This window comes from Castor canadensis, chromosome 15 (genome assembly GCF_047511655.1).
Source record: "Castor canadensis chromosome 15, mCasCan1.hap1v2, whole genome shotgun sequence".
Lineage (NCBI taxonomy): Eukaryota > Metazoa > Chordata > Mammalia > Rodentia > Castoridae > Castor > Castor canadensis.
The window spans coordinates 17,539,556-17,565,332 of NC_133400.1; the positions used below are offsets into that span (position 1 = coordinate 17,539,556).

At 43.7% G+C, this 25,777-nt stretch overlaps 2 pseudogenes; both read left to right on the forward strand.

Annotated features, from left to right (window-relative positions):
• Nucleotides 1-2,102: 2,102 nt before the first annotated feature.
• On the forward strand, nt 2,103-2,693 carry LOC109697463 (60 kDa heat shock protein, mitochondrial pseudogene; annotated as a pseudogene).
• A 102-nt stretch (nt 2,694-2,795) lies between these two features.
• LOC141417593 (60 kDa heat shock protein, mitochondrial-like) lies at nt 2,796-4,974 on the forward strand (annotated as a pseudogene).
• The last annotated feature ends 20,803 nt before the right edge of the window (nt 4,975-25,777 follow it).

A 25,777-nucleotide genomic window follows, 5' to 3' on the forward strand; every position in this document is an offset into this window, starting at 1 on the left:
AGCTACAGCAAGGTAGCAGGCTATAAAATCAACATAGAAAAATCATTAGCATTTCTATACACTAACAATGAGCAAACGGAAAAAGAATGTATGAAAACAATTCCACTTACAATAGCCTCAAACAAAATCAAATACCTAGGTGTAAACCTAACAAAAGATGTGAAAGACCTCTACAAGGAAAACTATAAACTTCTGAAGAAAGAGATTGAGGAAGACTATAGAAAGTAGAGAGATCTCCCATGCTCATGGATTGGTAGAATCAATATAGTAAAAATGTCGTTACTCCCAAAAGTAATCTACATGTTTAATGCAATTCCCATCAAAATTCCAATGACATTCATTAAAGAGATTGAAAAATCTACCGTGAAATTTATATGGAAACACAGGAAGCCACGAATAGCCAAGGCAATACTCAGTCAAAAGAACAATGCAGGAGGTATCACAATACCTGACTTCAAACTATATTACAAAGCAATAACAATAAAAACAGTATGGTACTGGCACAAAAACAGACATGAAGACCAGTGGAACAGAATAGAGGACCCAGATATGAAGCCACACAACTATAACCAACTTGTCTTTGACAAAGGAGCTAAAAATATACGATGGAGAAATAGCAGCCTCTTCAACAAAAACTGCTGGGAAAACTGGTTAGCAGTCTGCAAAAAACTGAAACTAGATCCATGTATATCACCCTATGCCAATATTAACTCAAAATGGATCAAGGATCTTAATATCAGATCACAAACTCTAAAGCTGATACAGGAAAGAGTAGGAAATACTCTGGAGTTAGTAGGTATAGGTAAGAACTTTCTCAATGAAACCCCAGCAGCACAGCAACTAAGAGATAGCATAGATAAATGGGACCTCATAAAACTAAAAAGCTTCTGTTCATCAAAAGAAATGGTCTCTAAACTGAAGAGAACACCCACAGAGTGGGAGGAAATATTTGCCAGCTACACATCAGACAAAGGACTGATAGCCAGAATATATAGGGAACTTAAAAAACTAAATTCTCCCAAAACTAATAAACCAATAAAGAAATGGGCCAGTGAACTAAACGGAACTTTCTCCAAAGAAGAAATTCAGATGGCCAAAAAACACATGAAAAAATGCTCACCATCTCTAGCAATAAAGGAAATGCAAATTAAAACCACACTAAGATTCCACCTCACCCCTGTTAGAATAGCCATCATCAGCAACACCATGAACAACAGGTGTTGGCGAAGATGCGGGGGAAAAAGGAACCCTCTTACACTGTTTTTGGGAATGTAAACTAGTACAACCACTCTGGAAAAAAATTTGGAGGTACTTAAAAAGCTAAACATTGATCTACCATTTGATCCAGCAATACCACTCTTGGGGATATACCCAAAAGACTGTGACACAGGTTACTCCAGAGGCACCTGCACATCCATGTTTATTGTGGCACTATTCACAATAGCCAAGTTATGGAAACAGCCAACATGCCCACTACCGACGAATGGATTAAGAAAATGTGGTATCTATACACAATGGAATTTTATGCAGCCATGAAGAAGAACGAAATGTTATCATTCGCTGGTAAATGGATGGAATTGGAGAACATCATTCTGAGTGAGGTTAGCCTGGCTCAAAAAACCAAAAATCGTATGTTCTCCCTCATATGTGGACATTAGATCAAGGGCAAACACAACAAGGGGATTGGACTATGAGCACAGGATAAAAGCGAGAGCACACAAGGGAGGGGTGAGGATAGGTAAGACACCTAAAAAACTAGCTAGCATTTGTTGCCCTTAATGCAGAGAAACTAAAGCAGATACCTTAAAGCAACTGAGGCCAATAGGAAAAGGGGACCAGGAACTAGAGAAAAGGTTAGATTAAAAAGAATTAACCTAGAAGGTAACACACACTCACAGGAAATTAATGTGAGTCAACTCCCTGTATAGCTATCCTTATCTCAACTAGCAAAAACCCTTGGTCCTTCCTATTATTGCTTATACTCTCTCTACAACAAAATTAGAAATAAGGGCAAAATAGTTTCTGCTGGGTATTGAGGGGGTGGGGGCGAGAGGGAGGGGGCAGAGCGGGTGGTAAGGAGGGGGTGGGGGCAGGGGGGAGAAATGACCGAAGCCTTGTATGCACATATGAATAAAAAAAAAAAAAGGTGTGCAGACCATGTAGCCAACCATGTAGCTGTTACAGTGGGGCCAAAGGAAAGAAAAGTGAAGTGATTATTGAACAGAGCTGGGGAAGTCCCAGAGTAACAAAAGATGGTGTGACTGCTGCAAAGTCAATTGATTTAAAAGATGCATGTAAAAATTTTGGAACTAAACTTGTTCAAGACACAAGTGAAGAGGCTGGGATGGTGCCACCACTGCTACTGTACTGGCTCACTCCACTGCCAAGGAAGGCTTCCAGAAAATTAGCAAAAGTGCTAATCCAGTGGGGGTTAGGAGCGGTGTGACGTTAGCTTGTTGGCACTGTAATTGCTGATTTTAAGAAGCCGTCTATCCAAACTTGTGACAACTCCTGAAGAAATGGCGCAGGTTGCTACATCACTTCTGATGCAATGAGAAAGGTTGGAAAAAAGGGTGTCATCACTGAGATGAGGGGAAAAACACTGGATGATGAATTGGGACGAAGGCATGAAGTTTGATCAAGGATATATTTCCCCATCCTTTACTATTATTATTTGCAGGACGGAGTCTTGAGCTCTTAGGCAGGTGCCCTACCAATTGAGCTGCACCCGCATCTCCTTATTTATTATATTTTGAATCTATATATTTTGGCTTCACCACAAGCCCAGGCTGCCTATGTTCTGCTGTGTGTAAAGAAAATTTCCAGGGTTGGCAAAGTGCTCAAGTGGGACCTTGAGTATCCTAGTACCATCAAAAAAAAAAAAATTGCTAGCATCCTGTCCGTTGTACCTGCTCTTGAAATTGCCCATGCTCTCTGTAAGCCTTGACCATGATCACTGAAGACACTGACGGAGAAGCTCTTAGTATACTCATTTGAATAGGCTTAAAAGTTGGTCTTCAGGTTGTAACAGTGAAAGCTCCAGGTTTTGTTAACAATATTACCAGCTTAAAAATGTGGCTATCAGGCTGGTGGAGTGGCTCAGGCGGTAGAGCCTCTGACTAGCAAGTGTGAGGCCCTGAGTTCAAACCCCAGTACCACCATAAAAAAAATGTGGCTATTGCTACTGGTGAGGCAATGTTTGGAGAAAAGGAGTTGACCCTAAATCTTGAAGATGTTCAGCCTCATGAGTTAAGAAAAAAAATGGAGCTGTCTTGTACTCGAGAATGGACACCATACTCAGATTGAAAAACCAGTTCAAGAAACCACTGGGCTGTTAGATACCACAACTAGTGAATGTGGAAAGGAAAACTGAATGAACAACTGGCAGAACTTTCAGATGGAGTAGCTGTGCTGAAGGTTGATGGGACAAGTGATGTCAAAGTGAATGAAAAAACAGTTACAGCCAAGCACCAGTGGTTCACGCCTGTAATCCTAGCTATTCAGGAGGCAGAGATCAGGAGAATCACAGTTCAAAGCCAGCCCACACCAATAGTTCATGAGACCCTATCTCACCCAGTATAAAAGGGCTGGTGGAGTGGCTCAAGTGGTAGAGCACCTGCCTAGCAAGGGTGAGGGCCTGAGTTCAAATCCCAGTGCTGCCATAGTTACAGATTCCTTCAGTGCTACCAGAGCAACTGTTGAAGAAAGCATTGCTTCAGCACATTCCTGGACCATTAATCCCTTAATGAAGATTGAAAAATTGGTGTAGAGATAGTTAGAACATTCAAAATTGCTGCCACGACCATTGCTGAGAGTTCAAGTACTGAAGGATCTGTTAGAGTTGAGTAAATTCTGTCAAGTCCCTCAGACATTGGTTATGATGCTGTGCTGGGAGATTTTGTGACTATGGTAGGAAAAGGAACCACTAGGCCAACACAGGTTGTAAGAACTGCTTTATCAATGCTGCTGGGGTGGCCTCTCCGTGAACCAAAGCAGAAGTTGTAGTCACAGAAATTCCTAGGAAAAGGGGTTGTGGTTCAAGTGGTAGAGCACTTGACTAGCAACCAGGAGGCTCTGAGTTCAAGCCCCAGCACTGCAGGAATAATTGTGTACGAAATAGAGAAATATCCATTTATGTGACAACCTTTGGGTAGTAAAAATTTGTTTAAAGTTTAGAAAAAAAATGAACTAGGGTTGTGTTCTCCTCTCCGCCTCCCACTGCCCCTTCCCTCTCTTTCGAAGCCAGCTTCCTCTTCCTCACCTGACCTGGCACGGCCTTCAGAGCTCTAATGTCCCACAACATTGCCTTTCAATTTTCACTTGACCTCCAAACTTCCAAGACAAAGATCCTAGTTGCCTCAGCAGCCTAAGAACCAGTATCCCTGGATCTATTGCCTACTCTCCATCCAGTCAGCCACAGCCTAGGCAGTGGGGTCATGTGGCACGACATGGAGCCCATGCAGTGGACTGAGACTTTTCAGAACTGAGTGTGGTGGGATAGGAATGGTGACACACCCCTATAATCCCAGCACTTTGAAGGTGGAGGCAGGAGAATTGTGAATTTGAGGCCAACCTGTGCTACACAGCAAGACCCTGTCTTAAAACACCTTTTATTGGTATTTTGAAAAAACACTGGAACAACCTCATTGCTCTCTCAGGAAGCACGAACACCAGGTAAATAGAAGACAGAGGAGGTCAGTGCTTTATTCAGCCTCTAGCCATCACAGCCTGGGGAGCAGTTTCTGGCCTCCAGTGCCTCTCTGTCTATCCTGGTAGTAAACCTGTAGGATGCTCACTGCCAGCTGGGCAGACAGGGTTCTGCCTGTCAACCTGAGAAAGCCTGGCTCATACATTCCCCTCTCCAACCAGGGATGCAGGATTCGCTGGAACCTTTTCCTCTCACTCACAGAAGCAGCAGGAGAGAGCACTTGTCACAGAGGCCGCCTAGAGTCCCAGCCTGCTGTGGCCCCTTAGTGGTTCTCATTGAGGGAGATAGAGGAAAATGAGACCAAAAGGAAGTGTAGGCTTGTGTAGTCTGATCAGAAGATTCCCAAATTCTTTGCATCCCACATGGAAGCAGTCAGGCAGGACACATGGTGTAAGTGAGGGAAATAAGGGAGTTTTATTATAGGAAAACGGGGAGAGGGTTACAGGTGTGGTCTCTGTCAGGTGGAATGGTGGCACCGTGTGCAGGAAAAAAGGGAGAGTTCTAGCTTAGGTCATTTTTATATCATTCTTATCTTGGAGGTGGGGAGAAAATCTGAGTCACTCACCATATCCAATGCTTTAGGGCCATGGACTCCTGCATATACCTGTCAATGTGGGAGGAAATTTCCACTGTAATTTAAAAGGACTTGCAGTCATTTCAACTGGGCTCTCCGGGCTCTGAGGGGATGGGTCAGGGAGAGGGAGCAGCATGCTTTAAGTCAGGCCGCATAGTTTTTGAAGTCTCAAACTTTCCCTACCTTCTAGCCTGACTCAAAAGGACTCTTTGAAACCCTCTGAATCATGGGGGAAATGAGGGTCCTTTTATTTTATTTATAGAAAGTATTATACTTTCTTATATACATATGACAACCAGTTTCTTCTGTGTCCTTCCAGAGATATTTTATATACAAGAAGCATCATATATATATGTACATCATCAGATATATTATACATATATTTCTTTTTTCCACTTTTTACATGCTATTCTGCACCTTACTTTTTCAGTTAATGTAGTTTAGAGATTGTTGTCTATGAGTTTATAGAAAGCTTTCTTATTCTTTCCCATTCTTTTTAACTGCTGCATAGTATTTCACTGAAATAATGGTATTTGACTGAATAAATAAATTATTTAGCTGGGCCTTTATTGATGGATATTTGAGTTGTTTCAGATCTTTTACTACTACAAACAATGGTGCAGTGAGTATCTTTGTAAATACGAATTTCACACATATAAGGATTTATCTGTCAGATATGTTCCTTGAAGTATCTTCAAGACTTACAGAATTATATAAATCATGCTCTATATCTCAGTCAGGATTCTGTGCAAGAAACAAAAGTTACTTTAGGTATTTCCAACAGAAAGAGATGTAAAGAGAACAGAGGGAGTTAGGTGATCATGATATTGTTGGAAGATCTAAAGGACAGGGCTTTATTCTGGGCACTCAGAACAATACAAAGCCATTCTTCTGAGGTTACCACTGAGCCTGCAGCCAGAAGTTAGGATCCAAATGTCACTGTTGACACATCTGGCTCTTGACACCCAGGAAGCAGGAGAATGGACCCATTGAACTTGCTGCAGAAAAATCTCAGTTCTCCACAACCAGCAGAAACAGTCAAAAGAGCTGGAGAGACGGCTTTTACCTTTCTACCTCATCTCTCATTAATTCACCTAACCGACAAGACTTAACTTGTATCTGGAACCCTAGCTGCAAGGGAGTCTGGGAAGTGTCAAGTTTAGCTTTCCAAAGGAAAAGTTTAGCATTTCTTCTTTCAATCAGAAGAGGGCGAATGAGCCAGACTGAGAGAGTCCACTCTCAGTACCCACTACTCCACAGAGGTGGTGCCAAGTTACACTCTCACTCACCTAGGATTGTATCAACTCTGAACGTTGACAGTCCAACACATGGACAGTAGTACCTTATTGATCTAATTGGCATTTCTCTTATAATGAGAGGTTGAGCTACCAGTCTTAACAAGCCATCAAAATGTACATCTCTGTAGCTAGAATACAATGTGAATACTGCCCCCTAGAGTTGTACAGAATAGTGACCCTGTAATATGGGTAAGTGCCAGTCACCAGTTCCTTCTGTGAATTCTTTATGTCCTTTGCCCATACTTTGGCCTTTCTTTCTTTTTAATGATGGTAGTACGAGGGTTTGAACTCAGGGCCTCACCTTGCTAGGCAGACACTCTACCACTTAAGCCACTGTGCCAACCCTAATGACATGTGTAACTGAAAACATACATGGGACTGTATAACATCGTTCGTGTCACGGTTTTCCAAACCTAGACCTCTAGTGGCCAACAACTTTTTTTGGTTGTTTCCTTCAGGTGATGATCTTAGTGAGGGGTAAGAAGGGACAGCTCTAACTGGAATGTCACAAGCATGTCAAGCTCTGGAGCTCTAGAATTATGAAATTAAGCTGCATTTATGATACTTCCCCAATGTCAGCTTACACAAAATTGTAGTTTGCCTCCTGTCTGCTGCAGATTTAATTATGGACCATGCTGGAGGGAAGGATGAGGACACAGCATGCCTAGTGAGCTGGGTGGTCATTCCTGCCTGCTAGGCTTGCATTCTTGTGGTTTATAATGTCTTCTTGAGTGAATAATAACCTCCCATTCATGCCAGGTCTCTTGGTTTGTGTTTATGACCTATGGGGACTGGAAGCCTGAGATCTCAAATTCAAGAACAGGCCTTTTAAGCCTGGTCAATCAATCAGGCCGCATAGAAAGAGCCACAGAAAGTACAAGCTGCTGATGCAGAAAGACCCAAGCACTCAGAGGAACTCACCACTTGCCCGGAAGTATGGGGGTGAGGGTTTTTTTTTTGGGGGGGAGGGAGATTCCACATATGATCCCATATGACAAGTTATCAAAATGCAGGGGCACTAAAAATATTGTACAAAGTTATCTTTAGGCTATGAATATAAGGAATATATGAAACAAGTAAATTTGTGTTTAGACTTGGGTCCTATCTCCAGAATATCTTGTTACATATATTACAAAATCTGAAAAAAAATCCCAAATCCAAAATACTTCTGGTGTCAAGCATTTCCGATAAGGAATACTCAGCCTATACCTACTTTATAAAGGTGTTGTGGACATTCAATTAAAATGTTCAGCACACAGTGAGCATCAAATAGACTTGGGTTTGTTGTTGTTTTGTGGAGCTGGGAATTAAACACAGGGCCTCACAGGCTAGGTAGGTGCTCTACCACTGAGCTACATCCCCAGCCTTAAATGCATGTTTGGTAAGTCTTCTTTCCTCTGTACCGGGGTTTTTCCCTCCCAATACCCTTTCACCCTCTTCTATAAAGGGCTGTATCATTAGCTATTACTGTATAATCAACTACTGCCAAAGCCCAATGGCTTAACACAGTTGCCTGTGAGCCTGTGGGCCAGCTGGAAGGTTCTGCAGATCTGAGCAGGTCTGGCTAATATTGCCTGGGCTCACTCACATATCAGCAGGTCTAGGACGGTCACACATCTGGCAGTTGGCAGGGGTGAACAGGCCTTGAGCAGTCAGTCCTGGGTTTGTTTTCAAGGCAGAGACAGTGTCCCAAGAGATAGAGCAGAAGCATGCCAGGTACAACATCCCTTCTGCTGCAGTCTACTGGCCAAAGCAAGGTGAGCCCAGATCCAAGGACTGAGGAAAGAGATTCTACCTTTTAGGCAAGAGGAGCAACAAGGTTGTATTATGAACTCATATTATGAAGGAAAGGGTGAACGTGGCCAGTTTTTTATATCAAACTTCCCTGATTATAGAGTAAGTGCTTAATTATAGTTCTTTAGGGAAAGGTGTGAGGAATGCAATCTGAGGAGCAGTGGGGAGGGGGCAGGGTGGAGAAAGAAGGGGAGGGAAAGGGAAGAGACAGAGGAAGGCCCAAGAGGCAAGAGCTAAGCCATTGGAAAGGAGTCTCTTCTCATCCCCTCAAAGGCTAATGACATTTTAATGTTTTGTGTCTGTGTTCACTTTATGGAGTTTGACAAATACATAGGACTTTTTCCCCGCAATCTCACCAGCCAGATACAATGGCTGATATTCACACGAGCCTCAGCGTGCTCAATATTGCCACAAATGTTTTACGCTGTGGTGTCCCTGTGAAGAGTGGTCTGGAGTAGATGTTGCTATTCTCAATGCTATCCTCACTGAGGTGAGAAAATGGGCACAGAGAGCATAAAGTACAGTTGTCACTGGACATGGTGGTAAATACCTGTAATCCCAGCACTCTGGAGGCTGAGGTAGGAAGATCACAAGTTCTAGGCAAGCCCAGACTACATAGTGAGACTCCATCTCAAAATAAACAAACAAACAAACAAATAAATAATTTAAAAAAGTAACTTGTCCAGTGTGTCACATCTATGCAGTTTTGGGGTTTTTTTGTGGTGCTGAGGTTTGAACTCAGGGCCTCTTGCTTGCTATGCAGGTGCTCTACCACTTGAGCCACTCCTCGAATCCCAGTGTGTCACATCTAAACAAGAATAGAGTTCATATTTACATCCAAATTCTGTATTGCCAGAGGCCTTGCAGTATGCCAGTAGGTCACAGAGCCAAGGGTACAGTTGACATTTGGTTTATTTCACTGCATATCTTTTTTCTCTTTCAGGAATGTATACCACTATTTTATTACTTTTTTTGTTGTTGTTGTTCTGTTTTGTTGGTGCTAGGAATTTTACTGAGAGCCTCATACATACACTACCACAAAGCTACACCCCCAGCCCTTAGTGCTTTTTAAAAGGCTGTTTGGAAATTAATACTTAACTTTCTCCAATTTTGCATTTTAGTACTAGTCCTAAAAGAGTAAGAGTTTGTGTCTGCCTTCTCTTCCCCCTCCCCTTTTTTTGTTATTTGCAATTTTGACATAAATTCAAACTTATAGAGAAGTTGCAAGAATAGGACACAAATTTGAAATTCTGGAATTTTGTGTGTGTGTGACTGAGGTTTGAACTCAGGACTTCACACTTGCAAAGTAGGCACTGCACCACTTGAGCCATACCACCCGCACATTTTGCTTTGCTTATTTTGGAGATGGGGTCAGGAGAATTTTTTGCCCAGGCTGGCCTCAAACCACGACCCCCACCCCTCATCTCAGACTCCCAAGTAGCTAGGATTGCATTCATGAGCCATAGCCCCCAGCCAAATTCGGTAATTTCTAATTCCCAGAAACTTTTGCCCATATGAACCAGTTCAGTTCACTATTTGCTTTATAATTTTCTCTCTCCATAAATATGTTTATATATGTGTATGTGTATTTTTCTGAATTATTTGATATTATATTGGAGATCTCATGCCCCTTAACTCCTAAATACAACAGTGTGACAATTAGGAAACTCAGAACATTTAACATTATCTAATCTATAGTCTGAATTTAAATCAATCACTTTGCTGTGCTTATGTATTTTTCCTGGTCCAGGACCCTACATTGCATTTAGTTGTCATATCTCTTTAGGCTTTTTTTTAAAAGAGACAGAGTCTCAGAAAAAGGAAGGGTTTCAGGCTGGCCTCAAACTTGTGATTCTTCTGCTCCAGCCTCCTAAATGCTGGGATTATAGGCACCTAGTCAGGCCCTCGTGTTCTTTGACTTTCTTGATCTTGACATTTTTAATAATATAGGTCAGTTATTCAGTTATTTGTAAAATATCCCTCAAGGTAAGTTCCTTCCATTCTTTTCTTTTTTTGGGGGGGGGGTTTGAACTCAGAACCTCACATTTGCTAGGCATGTACTCTATCACTTTAGCCACTCTGCCAGCCCCCTTCTATTCTTTTCTTCTATGCAAATCCATACATACACATTTTAAAATTAAGATAATGGTATTAATACCTATATATTTATTTTTGATTCAGTGTCTCACTATGTAGCCCAGGCTGGCCTTGAACTCCCTGTTCTTCTGCCTCAGCCTCCCGGGTGCTGGCATTACAGGCCTCTCCTCTACCATCACGCTTGGCTATTTTTAAGTTTTTCATGAAAGTATAACACAAACACAGAAAAGCAGATCGTTCATGTTCAGTGACATGATACTGAATGTGTGTTACTAAGACCCAGAATGATGGACAACACATTTGCCTCTCTGCCTCCTTGCTCCCTCCACCAGTCATAAAACCCCCACTCAAGCATGGCAACTTCCTGCCTTTTAAAAGAAAGATTAGTTTTTACCTGATTTTGTGCTTTATAAAGGGACTAGAAAAGTAAGTAGTACTATTTTATTTATTTATTTATTTATTTATTTATTTATTTTTGGTGGGCCTGGGGTTTGAACTCAGGGCCTCGTGCAGTAGTACTATTTTTTGAACCTGGCCTTTTCACCTAAAGTGTTATGACTGCATTTCCATGTCATTGATGGTTCTTGACTAGAAAATTTCATGCTTTCAGAATTTTTTGCACAAAAACTAAACCATAACTTATCTAACCCATGACCTGTTTTGGGGCATGTGGCTTTCTTTCCATTTTTCCATATCATAAACCACACTTCAGCAGACATTATCCAGATTGTGAGGCACCATTGTGTAGTGGCTTAGGCACAGGCTTCAAGGCCACTCTGCCAGACCTGAATTCTGGATCTAACACTTGGTAGCTACATGACCTAAGGAAACCCACGTAAAGGTTCCGTTGCCCGTCTGTAAACTGGTGGTGATGATATCATCAACTGCTGTAAGGATTTAAATGTGTTAATAAAATATCGGCACCAGGCATGATGGTGCACATCTATAATCCCAGCGCTTGGGAGGTTCAGGCAGGAGGATCAAGAGTTCAAGGCCAGCCTAAGCTACAAAGTGAGACCCTGTCTCAAAAAACAAAAACAAATGAAACTTAAAACAATGCTTAGCACAAAGAAAATGCTTAATAAATATTAACCACTGTCATCTGTCATTGAGAAAAGTTTTTCGAATTAAAAAGGGACCACATTAAATTGACCCTAATACTCTGGTTTCTCTTCAGATCGTATAAATCTTTCGCCTTTTAAATTGACCCTAAAGGGCCATCAATGTTTTGGGAGTTTTGGGGGGGGGGGCGGAACTGCTGATAAAGTCACTGAGTGGGACTTGTGTCACAGCATAATGATACAAGAAAGACCCTGACCAGAAGGACAAAAACCTGCATCCCAGCTTTGGCTTGGTCTAGAAGCTTCTGTGTGATCTTTGAAATGTTCCTTGATGCCTCTGTGTCTCTATTTTCTTATATAAAGGCTGGGATAAGTCCTGGACATTGTATAGACTAAGACTGGACTGGAGGTGCAGTCTGGAGGCACCTGCTTTTCTAGAGCCTGCTTTGCAAATGTGAAGCCCTGAGTTCAAACCCCAGTTCCACCACAAAAAAAACAAAACAAAACAAAACAAAAATTAACTAGGCTGCTGTTGGGATCACACAAAACTGAGTTTCAATTCTGACCCTGCCACTTACTTTCCCAAATGCCTTGGGTAAATTGTTCAACTTCTCCAAGGCAAAGTAGGACAACCAAACCCACTCAAAGTTTCTGTGAGGATCAGACAGAAAGGAGATGGTGCCTGGGAAACCCCTACCGAGGACCTAGCACTTGTAGGCTCATTATTGCTATTATTAATGTCTCAAGCCTTGCCCTGAACTAAAGTATGAAGAAATGATAAACTCTCAAGGGCTGTGTGTTTTTACTGAAGCTGCGAGTTTGACTTCTTAAATAAAGGGATCTTTGGCAAAGGATGGTAAGTCAGCACGAAACAGCAAACATAAAGAGGTTTGTGGAGATGGGTATAAATGAGAAGCAAAATGACTACTAGTTGTATCAGCTCTTCCTCAAATTTGCCTGATTACAGGACTCACCTAGAGAGGTTTGTTTTGTTTTGTTTAGGGCTTGAATCGGGGTCTTGTGCTTGCTGGGTAGATGCTCTACCATTTGAGCCACACCCCCAACCCTTTTTGCTTTAGTGATTTGTCAGGTAGGCTGTCATGTTTTTTGCCCAAGCTGACCTGGACTGTGATCCTTTTACTTAGACTTCCTTGTGTAGTGGGATGACAGGTACAGACCACCATGCCAAGCTTATTTGTTGAGATGGGATCTCGCTAACTTTTTGTCCAGGTTGCCTTTGAACCTCAATTTTCTCCATCTCTGCCTTCTAAGTAGCTGGGATTATAGCCATGAGTCATGGCACCCTGGCTTGAGAGTTATTTTTAAATATAGATTCTGATCAGTTGATCTGATCGGTGGCCTTGGAATCTGTATTGTAATAAGTGTTCTACTTAATTCTTATGACCAGGCACATTTGGGAATCAGATTCCACAGAGGGTGAAAGAGCATGGACTTGATCTCTGATGTGGTTGGGAAGGGTCAAATGACCCCATGTGGAAATAACAATCATCATTTACTAAGTGCCTGTTATGTGTCAAATACCAAGCTTGGCATATTGATACAGTATTCACTTAAATTATCACAATAATCCTCAGAGACAGGACTATTGTCTCAATTCTACAAAATTTTAAACTGAGCTCAGAGAGTTTAGTGATTTGCCCAAGGTCACAGATAGCAAGAGATCTAGGTGTCTCCGATATCCACAGCCTCAGGAATGATCCTAAACTGACAGGTCAGAACACTTAGCAGCATGGGTTACAGTTATGACCATACATTAAGTTCTTTTGACTTTTTATTTTTTTGTCTTTTATTCTTTCTTCATTTCTCTTTGAAGATCACACATTATGTCTATGAATATCACTGTGCTCATCACTTTACAATTTTCAGAGCACTTTTAAAAACACCTTTAATGAGGTATAATTTACATACATAAAATTCATCTACTTAAGCATGCAACTCAATGGTTTTTAATATATTCACATTTGTATAACCATTACCACAATCAATTTCAGAATATTTACATCACCCCAAAAGAAAGTTGGTCCTCATTTACAGTCACTCCCCCGACAGCCCTAGGCAACAAGTAATCTATTTTCTGTCCTTAGGATTTTTTTACTCTAGGTATTTCAAATAAAGAGAATCATACAACAGTGGCCTTAAAAAAGTAAGTCTTTTGTTTATTTTTTATGACCAAATAGTATTCCATTACATACACACACACATTTGACTTCTCCATTTGTCAGTCGTTGTTTCTGTTTTGGGGCTATTATGAAAAGTGCTGCCATGTGTGGGTATGTTTTCCTTCCTCCTGGGTATAAACCTAGGAGTGGAATTGCTGGATCATATGGTCTGTCTAGGTTTAACTATTTGGGAGAATTGTAGGTGGTTTTCCAAAGCTGCGATTACATTCCCAAAAGCTGTGATACGAGAGTTCCTTTTAGAACAGTTTTGTAAACATAAACTCACAACAGTAACTTAACAACAAGCCCAGAGATAGGCATCATTACTCATGTTTTCAGATGAGGACCACGAGGACAGAGATGAGAAGTGACTTCTCAGAGAACACCAGCTATGAGGGCTGGGCTCCAACCCTGAGACTGACTTCTTTCCTGTAGGAAGTCTGAATTTGAGCCAAACAGTAGGATTTATGCCAAGGGAGGTGATGGAGCAATGGGAAGGGAAGAAGAATCTGGTGTGAAGATGGAAGCTTCTAGTTTTAGGGACAGAGACATCAGAACTACTTCTGTTTTTGTTTTATTGGGTGACCGCTGACCCAGGTTCTTACTATTTAATGATGGTCAAAGTGCTCTGACAAAACAGAGTGCTCTACAAACCCCAGTCATGAATTATTCACAGCTTCCTGGGAAGCTGCCCAGGAAGACAGGGAAGCTAAACCCTCACTCACAAACCACCTTTCAGTTTACGTGAACCTAAGCAGACCTCACAAGACTCGGTTTCTCAGTCCAGAAAATGGGGCTAGACATGAGCTCTCATTCCTTTATGCTGCTAGGCAAGGACCTGGCAGAGAGGGGAGGTAACTTGTGTCCTGTCAGTATCCATCCTGGGGGCAGGACATACACAAGCTGCCCTCACCAGCTGGCGAACAAAAACCAATAATGATAGCATCAGCACCTGGTTTCTGGGATTAGTAAAGCTTTTTATAGAAGTCCAGAATATAAATATTTTAGGTTTTTCAGGCCATATGGTCTCTGCCACACAACTCAGTGCTGTCATTGTAGTGCAGAAGTATCCATCGACAATATATAAACAAATGAAGGAAATTCTGTGTACACTGAAATTGAACGCTATGCAATTTTCACGTGTTACAATACATGTTTCCTCTTTCTGTTTTTAAATGGTAGAAACCATTTTTAGCTCCTGGAATTTATAAAAGCATGTATTGCCTCAAAATGTTACGCATAATTACTGTTTGATCCAACTCCACTCCTAAGCATATACCTAAGGAAATGAAAATATGTTTACACAAAAACTTGTACATGAAAGTTTGTAGCAGCACTATGCATAACAGCCAAAAGTAGAAGAAAAACACAGATGTCCATTATCCTCTGAATGGATAAACAAATGTGGTATATCTAAATAATCGAATATTACTTCACTGTAAGGAAGAGTAAAGTTTTTTGTTGTTGTTGTTGGAGCTGGGCTTTGAACTCGGGGCTTCACACTTGCAAAGCAGGTGCTCTACTACTTGAGCCACCCCTCCAGTCTATTTTTCTCTGGTTATTTTGGAGATGGTGCCTTGCGAACTATTTGCCCAGTTTGGTCTCGAACCACTATCCTCCAGATCTCAGCCTCCCCAGTAGCTAGGATTACAAGTGTGAGCCATTGGTTCCTGGCAAGAAGTAATAAAATTTTTATACATGCTGCAGAATGGATGGACCTTAAAAACATTATATACTATGTGAAAGAAGACAGTCAAAAGAGAACATTATAAGTTTTCATTTGTATGAAATGTCCAAAATAAGAAAGCCTATAGAGACAGAACGTGGATGGATGGTGGCTTGGGGTTGAAGGAGCTGAGGGGACAGGGGTGGGGTGGACGGTGGGAGAGTGGGGGCAGGAAGGAGTGATAGCTACTGAATATGGGGTTTCCTTTGGAAATGGTGAAAATGTTCTGAAATTGCTTGTGATGATAGTTGCGCCACTCTGAATATACTAAAATCTGCTGAATTGCACACTTTAGGTGGATGAATCATGCAGTATGAGGATTATATCTTAATAAAGCTACTAAAAATAAATAAGCTGGGGCATGGTGGTGCGTGACTGCACTTGAGAATCTGAGGCAGGAGAATCATGAGTCCAAGGCTAGGCTGGGTTGCATGGTAAGACCCTGTCTCAAAACAACAACAACAAAAACAAAAGTAAAAAAAAGAGTGTGCTATAATTTGTTAATCCCTGGTCATCTGTGTGACCTTGGGCATATTGTTTCATCTCTCTGACTTTAGTTTCTTCACCTGCAAAACAGTCATACAGTACCTGCTCATGTGTGAAAACTGAACAAGTGTGTAAAGCACTAAAAACAGTGCATGGGAACCAAGCACATAAAAGATGACCAAACTCATTGGTTATCAGGGAACTGCAAAGCAAAACAAAAAGGAGACATCAAGTCACAGATTGACAAAGGTTAGGAAGTTGGGTAACACCGAGTGTTGGTAGGGTGTGGGGGAAATAGGCGCTCTCAGGCCCTGTTACTGAGTGTAGGTTAATATGAGACTCAGCAATTTCTACTCCTGGGCAAATATCCCAGGAACCTTCCACGAAGCTGACAACGTGCATTGAAGCTGTTGTTTGTGTAGCTGAGAACGAGAAATTAAACTGGATGCTCTGAGCTGGGGAACTGATATGTAAAATATAGTGAAATCACTTTATGGAATAATTATGCAGCTGCTCAAATCAGTAGATTTATCAACCACCTAAGGGATCTGGGCCAAATACGATCCATCTTCTGTTTTTGTATAACTTGGCTCATGATGAAAGAGTAACTTTTACATTTTTAAATTGTTGAGGAAAGTTATAATATGTGACACATTAAAATTATATGAAATTCAAGTTTGAGAATTTACAAATGAATCTTATTAAAATACAGCCTTGGCCTGGGCACCAGTGGCTAGCTACTCTGGAGGCAGACATCAGGAGGATTGTGGTTCAAGACCAGCCAGTCACAAAGTTAGCCAGACCCCAACCTCAACTAATAGTTGGGGATGATAGCACATGCCTTCATCCCAGCTACATGGGAGTGTAAATAGGAGTTTCACAGTCCAGGCTGGCCCAGTCATAAACTCAAGGCCCCATCCTCAAAATAACTAAAGCAATGGCCAGTGGTGTAACTCAAGTGGTAATGTGCCTGCATAGCAAGCATGAGGCCCTGAGTTCAATCCCCAGTACCACCACACACACACATAAAAAAAGGCACAAAAAACATAGCCTTAAATCTGGGTGTGATGATGCACACCTGTAATCTCAGCACTTGGGAGGCTGAAGTACAAGATTGCAAGTTTGATGCCAGCCTGGACTGCATAGTAAGACCCTGTCTCAAAACAAAGACACCCCCCAGTCTATTCTTTTATGTATGTATTGTCTGTGGCTGCGTTTGTGTTTCAGAGCAGAGCTGAGTAGCTGCAACAGAGACCATATGGCCTGCAAAGACTGAAATATTTATTACTGAGCCCTTTCCAGCTGAACTTTGTTGATTCCTGAACTAGACAAACACACAAACTTGGATAGATCTACAAGTTATACAGCTGAATGAAAACAGCAAATGCATCTGTTATCTGATGCTGTGTAACAAATTATCCCCAAGCTTAGTGACTTAAAATAACATTTATTATCTCACAAACTTTCTATGGGTCTGGAATTCAGGAGCAGCAGGACTGAGTGGTTCTGGCCTAGCATCCCTCATGAGGTTGCAGTTAAGAGCGCTCTAGTGCTGCAGAACTCACTCACATGACTGGCAAATTGGTGATATTGGCAGGAGGCCTCACTTCCTCTTAGACCTTTCCACAGGGCTGCTTGAGTGTCCTCAAGACATGGCAGGGGCTTGGGTGATCCAAGGCCCAACAGCAGTAACATATGGGTGGAGCATCCCAACATTCCAGGCTCAAGAGCTATGACATTGGCTGCTGTTGGGAACCATGAGTCCAGACACACAGGCTTGGGAGCTATGATGCTAGCTGCTGCAGCTAAGAGCCAAGGATTACACCAGTTACTGAGGGCTAGGCTACTGGCAAAGTGCAGAGAGGCAAGTCTCCAACCTGTGTGCCTGGAACCGGAAGTCTTCTATCCTCTAGAGCCTGCAGCTATGAGCCTCTGGTTCTCAGAACTATAAACCTCTGAGTTTGTCAGCCCATCTCAGAAGTGTTTGGCACTCAAGGGCAGCAACACTAGAAAAACTATTCCTTGCCAACTCATGATTTCTATCTGCGTAGAGTGAAAGGACTCCAGCCAGCTGACTGGTAAAAGCAAGATCCTTCTTTAATTAAAAAATTAAAACCACATTCAAATGAAACTCCACCACACATATTACAAAGCTACATACAAACTCAAAGATAGTCATTAAACAGAGCGGAGGAGGTGGGTAACAGGAGGGAGAGAGAGGGATACAAAGAAATGAATGAATGAGTGAATTAACGAAGGGAGGGCTTGCATAACCAATGAAAAGAGTGGGCTGTGAACTGAGACAAGTAATTCAACCCTCTGCATCAAGTCTTCCCAGACAGAGATTGAGAAAACAGGTTCCTTGTCCAAGATCACAGCCTCCTTAATCAAGCTGGGCTCTCTCTGCCTGACATACCCTAATTAAAGTATAGTTGACCTTCAGGGTCTTCAGAGAGCTGCAGTTCCTGGCTAAGTAAAGAGGATTTTGCCTGTGGGAAGGGATGTGGGGACCAGCAGAACTAGCCTGGAAAGATATGGTCAGTTACCACCCAAATAGAGGTGCTTGAGAATTGCTCGGGCCTCCTGCCAGCCTTCTTCCCTCTCTGGATACAATGGGCTCTCAGAGGCAGAGCCCTGTGAATGCCCCCAGGTTCAGCCTGTTGGTAGTGGGAGAATAGAAACTTTCACTTCTTTAAAGACGTATCCTATGACTCTAGGCCTTGTCACTTTTATCTCTTTTAATTCTGTAAGTTCTGCCAGGTAAGGACTGTTATTTCAAGATGTCTAGAGGAGAAGCAAGTTGAATGGCTTGTTTTAACTGTTTCACCTTTCTGTTGTCATTCATTTACCCAGCAAATATTTATTGAGCACCTACTGGGTGCCGATTCTGGGGATACAGCAGTAAACAAAGCAGGCAAAGTCCCTGTCCTCATAAGGGATGGCAGTAGAGGAAGACAGATATCAGACACTAAATAAACAGCAAGATAAATTAAAATGGCACGAACACAGGAAGTCATTATGTTTATAAGTGGTGGTCATGGAAGAACTGAGGTCTGAGGATGAGAAGGAGATAGCTCAGTGAAGAGCAGTTTCGGACAGGAAACAGCAAGCATAAAGGCATTGGAGAGGAAATAAACTTGGTGTGTTTAAGGATGAGGAGGGACAGTGGTAGAGTCTGCCTAGCACACACAAGGCCCTGGGTCCTATGCCCAGCTCACAAAAGTCAATGAATAAAAAGGGAGGGAGGAAGGAAGACAGAGAGGGAGGGAGAAAGGAAGGAAGGAAGGGAGGGAGGAAGAAAGGAAGGAAGGAAGGAAGGGAGGGAGGAAGGAGGGAGTGAGGGAAGGAAGGAAGGAGTGAGGAAGGGAGGAAGGAAGGAGGGAGGGAGGAAGGGAGGAAGGAAGGAAGAAGGAAGGAAGAAGGAAGGAAGGAGGGAGGAAGGAGGGAGGGAGGAGGGAGGAAGGAAGGAGGGAGGGAGGGAGGAAGGAGGAAGGAAGGAGGAAGGAGGAAGGAAGGAGGGAGGGAGGGAGGAGGAAGGAAGGAAGGGAGTGAGGAAGGAGGAAGGAAGGAGGGAGGAAGGAGGAAGGAAGGAGGGAAGAAGGAAGGAGGGAGGGAGGGAGGAAGGAGGAAGGAAGGAGGAAGGAAGGAGGGAGGGAGGGAGGAGGAAGGAAGGAGGAAGGAAGGAGGGAGGGAGGGAGGAGGAAGGAGGGAGGGAGGGAGGAAGGAGAAAGGAAGGAAGGAAGGAGGAAGGAAGGTAGTGAGGAAGGAGGGAGTGAGGAAGGAAGGAGGGAGGGAGGGAGGAAGAAGGAAGGAAGGAAGGAGGAAGGAAGGGAGTGAGGAAGGAGGAAGGAAGGAGGGAGGAAGGAGGAAGGAAGGAGGGAGGAAGGAAGGAGGGAGGGAGGGAGGAAGGAGGAAGGAAGGAGGAAGGAGGAAGGAAGGAGGGAGGGAGGGAGGAGGAAGGAAGGAGGAAGGAAGGAGGGAGGGAGGGAGGAGGAGGGAGGGAGGGAGGGAGGAAGGAGAAAGGAAGGAAGGAAGGAGGAAGGAAGGGAGTGAGGAAGGAGGGAGTGAGGAAGGAAGGAGGGAGGGAGGGAGGAAGAAGGAAGGAAGGAAGGAGGAAGGAAGGGAGTGAGGAAGGAGGGAGTGAGGAAGGAAGAAGGGAGGGAGGAAGGAGGAAGGAAGAAGGAAGGAAGGAAGATGGAACTGGCTGCATTATTATTAACAATATGACTTCAGGCAAGTTACTTCTCTTCTCTGAGCCTCAGTTTACCTACTTGTAAAGTGGGGCTCATAATAACTCATTCATTATGATAGACAGCTTCTAAACAGGGACCTAATAATTGTGTGCTTTGGTATTCACTCCCTGTGCCCTAGGCTGGACTTAGTGACTCCCTTCTGATTAATACTACACGCAGAAGTGGTGGTATACTCATTTCCTATCCCTGCTGAAACAAATCACCACAACCTTGTGGCTTAAAACAACATAAATTTAATATTCTGCTGTTCTTGGGATCAGACATCTAGATGGATCTTACAGAGCTAAAATCAATATATCAGCAGAGCTATGTCTCCTTTATCTTTCTTTTATTTTGTGGTGCTGGGGCTAAAACCCAGGACCTTGTGCCTGTGGGCACCAATCCAACTGTGGGGCTGTTCCTTCTGGAGGCTCCAGGGGAGAATCTGTTTCCTTGGATTTTCCAGCCTCTAGATGCTGCCTGCATCCTCAGCAGTGATACACAGAGGTGTATCACTTTTGTGATTAGGCAATAAAAAGATTATGACTTTTCTCCTGGGTGTTCTCGTTTCTATCCCCTGCCCTTTCACTCATTGCTTTGGGGAAAACCAGTCGCTATGACAAGAGGCAGCTTGTGGAGAGATCATGTGGCTAAGAACTGAAGCTTCCAGTCAACAGTCAGAAAGGAACTGAGGTCTGCCAACAACTCTGTGAGTGAACTTGGAAGTGGGTTCTGAGCTCTAGAGGGCCTTGAGATGATCCAGGCATGGTGGTGCATGTCTGTAATTCCAGTACTTAGGAGGCAGAGGTCAACCTGAGCTATATAGCAAGACCCTGTCTTAAAAGACTGAAGAAAAAAAAAAGAAGGGTGGGAAGCCTTGGGATTGATACAGTTCTGGCCAACAGCTGGATCACAGCCAGAACCATCCAGCTAAGCAGCCTCCAGATTCATGACCCTCAGAAACCATGCAAGAGTAAATGTGTGGCTTAAGATGCTAAATTTTGGCCTGGTGCTGGTGGCTCACGCCTGTAATCCTAGCTACTCAGGAGGCAGAGATCAGGAGGATCGCGATTCAAAGCCAGGCTGGGCAAATAGTTTATGAGACGTATCTCAAAAAACCCTTCACAAAAAAGGCCTGGTGGAGTGTCTCAAGGTGTAAGCCCTGAGTTTAAGCCCCAAAGCTAAATTTTGGGGCAATCTGTAATGCAGTAATAGACAACAAATACATTCATTCAGCAAATATGTATTATGCACCTATACCATGCGTCAAGTTTCGTTTGACATGCTGGAAATACAGCAGTGAGTAAAGCAAAGGTCCTTGAGCTTACAGAGTTTACACACTACCAGAGGGAGACAGATGCCAAACACAAGTACTTATATGATAAGTCAAAAAGTGCCAACTTTTATTGGGGGAAAAAGTGGAATATGGCAAGGAGACACGAGTAGCCAGTGACGGAAGGCTTTGCTGAAAAGGCGGTATTTGAGCAAAGACTTGAAGAGGAGGGAGGAAACCACGCACTTCGTGGGAAGATTATTCCCGGTGTAGGGAACAGCAAGTGCAAAAGCCCTGTGGGTTTTTTTTTTTTTTTTGAAAGGCAGCAGGAAGGTTAGTATGACCGTGGGCTTTTGTTGGAGAAATCGGTTCAGCCCAAATAACAACAAACCAAAAAACGTATGTGTAAATATTCTGGCAACATGCTTTGGCAACTGGTGACTCCAGATGAAAGGTATAAAAGTGTTTGTTGAGTGTATAATTTTAAAATATTTCTGTGGGTACGAAATTTTTCAAAAGTAGTTGCGAGCAAAAGCGAAGGCTTTGCCCGCGGAGCTGCTGGGAGGCTCCCGTGTCACATCAGGGGCGCGGGGATTTGCGGGTCCCCAACCTCGCTGCTGCCGCGTACCCCAGACCTCTCCTGTCAGGGCTCCGGACCCGTGGGCGGAAGCTGCCGGGCGCAGGCGTCTCATGAAGACAGAGAAGGAGGGAGGAAACCACGCACTTCATGGGAAGATTATTCACGGTGTAGGGAACAATCGTCCAAAGGAGGGAAGAAAGGAGAAAAAACCGAGAGGAAGCCGCACAAGGTTGGTGTCGGCTGGGCGCCGCTGGGAGGCTCGCAGCTCCAGCGCCCTCCGCGGCGCGCTACCGCCCCCTGGTGGTCACCGGCCACGCTCGGCGCTGCAACCCCCGCTCCCGAGGGGCTGCGCGGGGAGGAGGGGGCGGGGAGCTCTTCTTCAGGCCAGCCCCCCTTCCCCGCCCACGATTGTACCCAGTTCCCTTTGGGTCCGCACATTTTAAAAGTCCCTGTGATGAGCCGGGCACCGTGATACTACTCAGCCCTCACACGAGCCCTCAGGTGGGGCTGTGCTGGCTCCGTGTTACAAACTGAGTCTGGGAGAGAACGTGAGCAAAGATTGCACAACTAGTGAGGGTCCCGCCTTCTAATTCCAAGCCCAAGGCTGTGCACTACAGCCCATCCGCTTTTGAGACAATGACAATAATAAAATAGTAGCAAGACACATCTACCGCGGTGACTATGGACCACACGCTGGGCAAGTTAATTCAATGAATCCACACCGGCCCTATGTGGTAGATGCTATTAATGTGCCCACTTACAGTTGAGAAAATGAAGGACAGGAAACTTCAGAAATGTGCCTCAGGTCACTCAGAGAGCAGGGAGTACCGAGCAAGAACCGGTAAAGCAGCAAGGAACCTTTGGACTGTCCACCTGCTCTGTCATAAATGTTAGTAGCGCTGGACCATGGGCCTGAGTGTGCAGCTCAGCATGAGAGGGAGGCGACAAAACCATGCTACTAATGGCAGAGAGTAAACCTAGGTCTGCTCCCCAAAATAAGATCCTCCAGGAGGAGAATGGAACGAATGGTTTAAAATCAACTGAAAACAGAAGTAAATGTGAACTGACTGACCACTTCTGGGGGAAGCTTAAGTGAAAATAAACACTTTCAGTCCAACTCCTCAGAGATGTAACACATTGCTAAATCCTAATTTAGTGCTTGGCTGAATACACAGACTTCTAAGAAAAGTGAGGGAGCTGCCATTCTGAGAAATTCTGAGAAGACATAGCTGTGGGGATGCACATTTTAAATGCATTAAAATCCCTCTGCCTGAGAAGAGCAATCTGGTAAACTCCATCTGACTTTCAGAGAGTGCCAGGAAATGGCCACCTGTGACAACTCTTCCTGCACTCCTGCAGAGCAGCAGTATTCCAGGTTGAGGCAGCACAGGGTGCTCAGTTTCCTCCCAAATAAGAGAAATCCCGGCCAGTACACTGATCGAGTGCTTGTGTCCCTATGTGCAGGCCTGTTGCTACACTGACTTCTTTGGAAAGACCCCAGACTTGGGCCCTCCAGACCATTATCAGAGGCTCACCTCTTTCTTACCTGGAGAAACCAAGTCCAGGGAGAGGCCCTGTCTAGACAGGACTGTGAGGGCGCCTGCACTGTGCTGTCTGGGACTACACCAGCACCAGCACCAGCACTCAGCCCCTGCAGGGCTCTGCCCCTGCTGCTTCCCCAACACACATTCTTTCCCCCCAACCTACACAGTTGTGTCAGCCAGCTTCCCATCACTGTGACAAAACACCTGGGATAACATAAAGGGAGGAAAAGCTTATTTGGGTTACAATTTCAGAGGTTTCAGTTCATGGTTGCTTCACCCTATTATTGCACTGGGCCTGTGGCAGAACAGACATCAAGGCAGCAGTATGTGACAGAGAAAGCTTGTTCACCTAGTGGCAGCTGGGAAGCAAAAAGAGAGCCAGGAAGAAGTATGGGTCACTCTATTTCCTTCAAGGGCGTCCCTCCCCCCCATGACCTAACTTCCTTCTACCAGGCCCCGCCTCCTAATAGCACCCCAGGCTGGGAACCAAGCCTTTACCACATGGGCCTTTGTGGGACATTAAAGATCCACATGATAGCAAGTCAAGCAAGATATATGCAGAAAAAAATTGTAGAAAAATGAAGAGCATAAGGTTTTTATTTTATCATTTTCATAATTATCAACATTAATATGTTGATGTATATACTCCATATAATATTGTCTGGACCTGTTGAAGATATGGCTGGCAAAACTGGCTAAGAGTTTGAGAAAACTGGAGGGAGTGTTAGAATGAGAACAAGACAAACAGCATCCTGTGAAGGCAGTTGTATTTTTGGTGATCTAGATCTGTGGTTCTCAAAGTGTGGTCCCTGGACCAGCAGTATCAACATCATCTGAGAACTTCTTAAAACTGCAAAAGCTCAGGACCCACTGCAGATCCACTGACCAGAAAACAGCAGGCTGGGTCCAGCAATCTGTGTTTGAACCATCTCTTCATGTGACTTTAATGCACGCTCAAATTTGAGACCCACTGTACTATGTAATACATAATCCTATAAATACAGTGAAATTATATTATTTATTTATTTATTATTTTTTGGTGGCACTGGGGTTTGAACTCAGAGTCTCACACTTGCGAGGCAGATGCTCTTACTGCTTGAATCACTCTGCCAGCCTGTGAAATTTTATTTTACTTTATTAAATTTATTGTGGTGCTTGGAATTAAGGGCCTGCACTGCTAGGCCAGTACTCTACCACTGAGTCACTGATATTTTTTAAATGAATGTATATTTCTCTAACCACAACAATATTAGCTTGTGCTTCAGGAATGACAGCAAGAGGAGCCCATTTCTATGAGTGAGGAAAATGTCTGGAATGGGGATGGACTTTTCCCACCCAACATCTCTCCTTGAGGTAGCAGGTCATAGGAACCAGACCAGTAGGTAGTGTTCAGATGGGTTGGATAATGTTAGGGGAGGGACCCCTTAATCCTTCCTTACCAAAGTGTTCATGGGGTGAACTTAAAAGAGGAATAGCAAGTGGAAAAAGACCAAAACTGTTCCTCCGGACAGCTGACTTGGCCTGGTAGGAGCTGGTGAATGCAAAAGACATGGTTCTTTTTTCTTTCTTGGTGGTTCTGAGGTTTGAACTCGGCCTATATCTTAAGTCACTCCACCAGCCCTTTTTTGTGATGGATTTTTTCTAGATAGGGTCTCTCGAACTATTTGCCTGAGTTGGCTTTGAACCTCGATCCTCCTCATCTCTGCCTCCAGAGTAGCTAGGATTATAGGCATGAGCCACCAGTGTCTAGCTAAGACATGGTTCTTTAACTTGCACAGGACTCTCCTTAATATAGCACGCTTCCGCTCCTAGGAGGGTTCCCTTTGTGCATTTCTCTTTGTGGCGCTGAGGTTTGAACTCAGGCAAGTGCTCTACCACTTCAGCCAAATACCCTCTCCTTTTTTGCTTTAGTTATTTTTGACACCATCTCACATTTTTTGCTGGAGGCTGGCTGCCATGCCAGGATGGCTTGTTGAGATGGGGGTCTCATTAACTTTTTGCCTGGACTGGCCTTGAATCTCAATCTTCCCAATCTCTTCCTCTCAAGTAGCTAGGATTACAGCCATGAGCCACTGCATCTGGCCCCTTACACACTTTCCTGTCTCCCACCTATACTTCTGTCCCTTGTACACCTCTCCCCATTCCTTTCTATGTGGTCAATGAGATTTCTGCCCAATTACTTAAAAGTCTCCCAATGATTAGACCAAAGATTGCCTTAATTGAG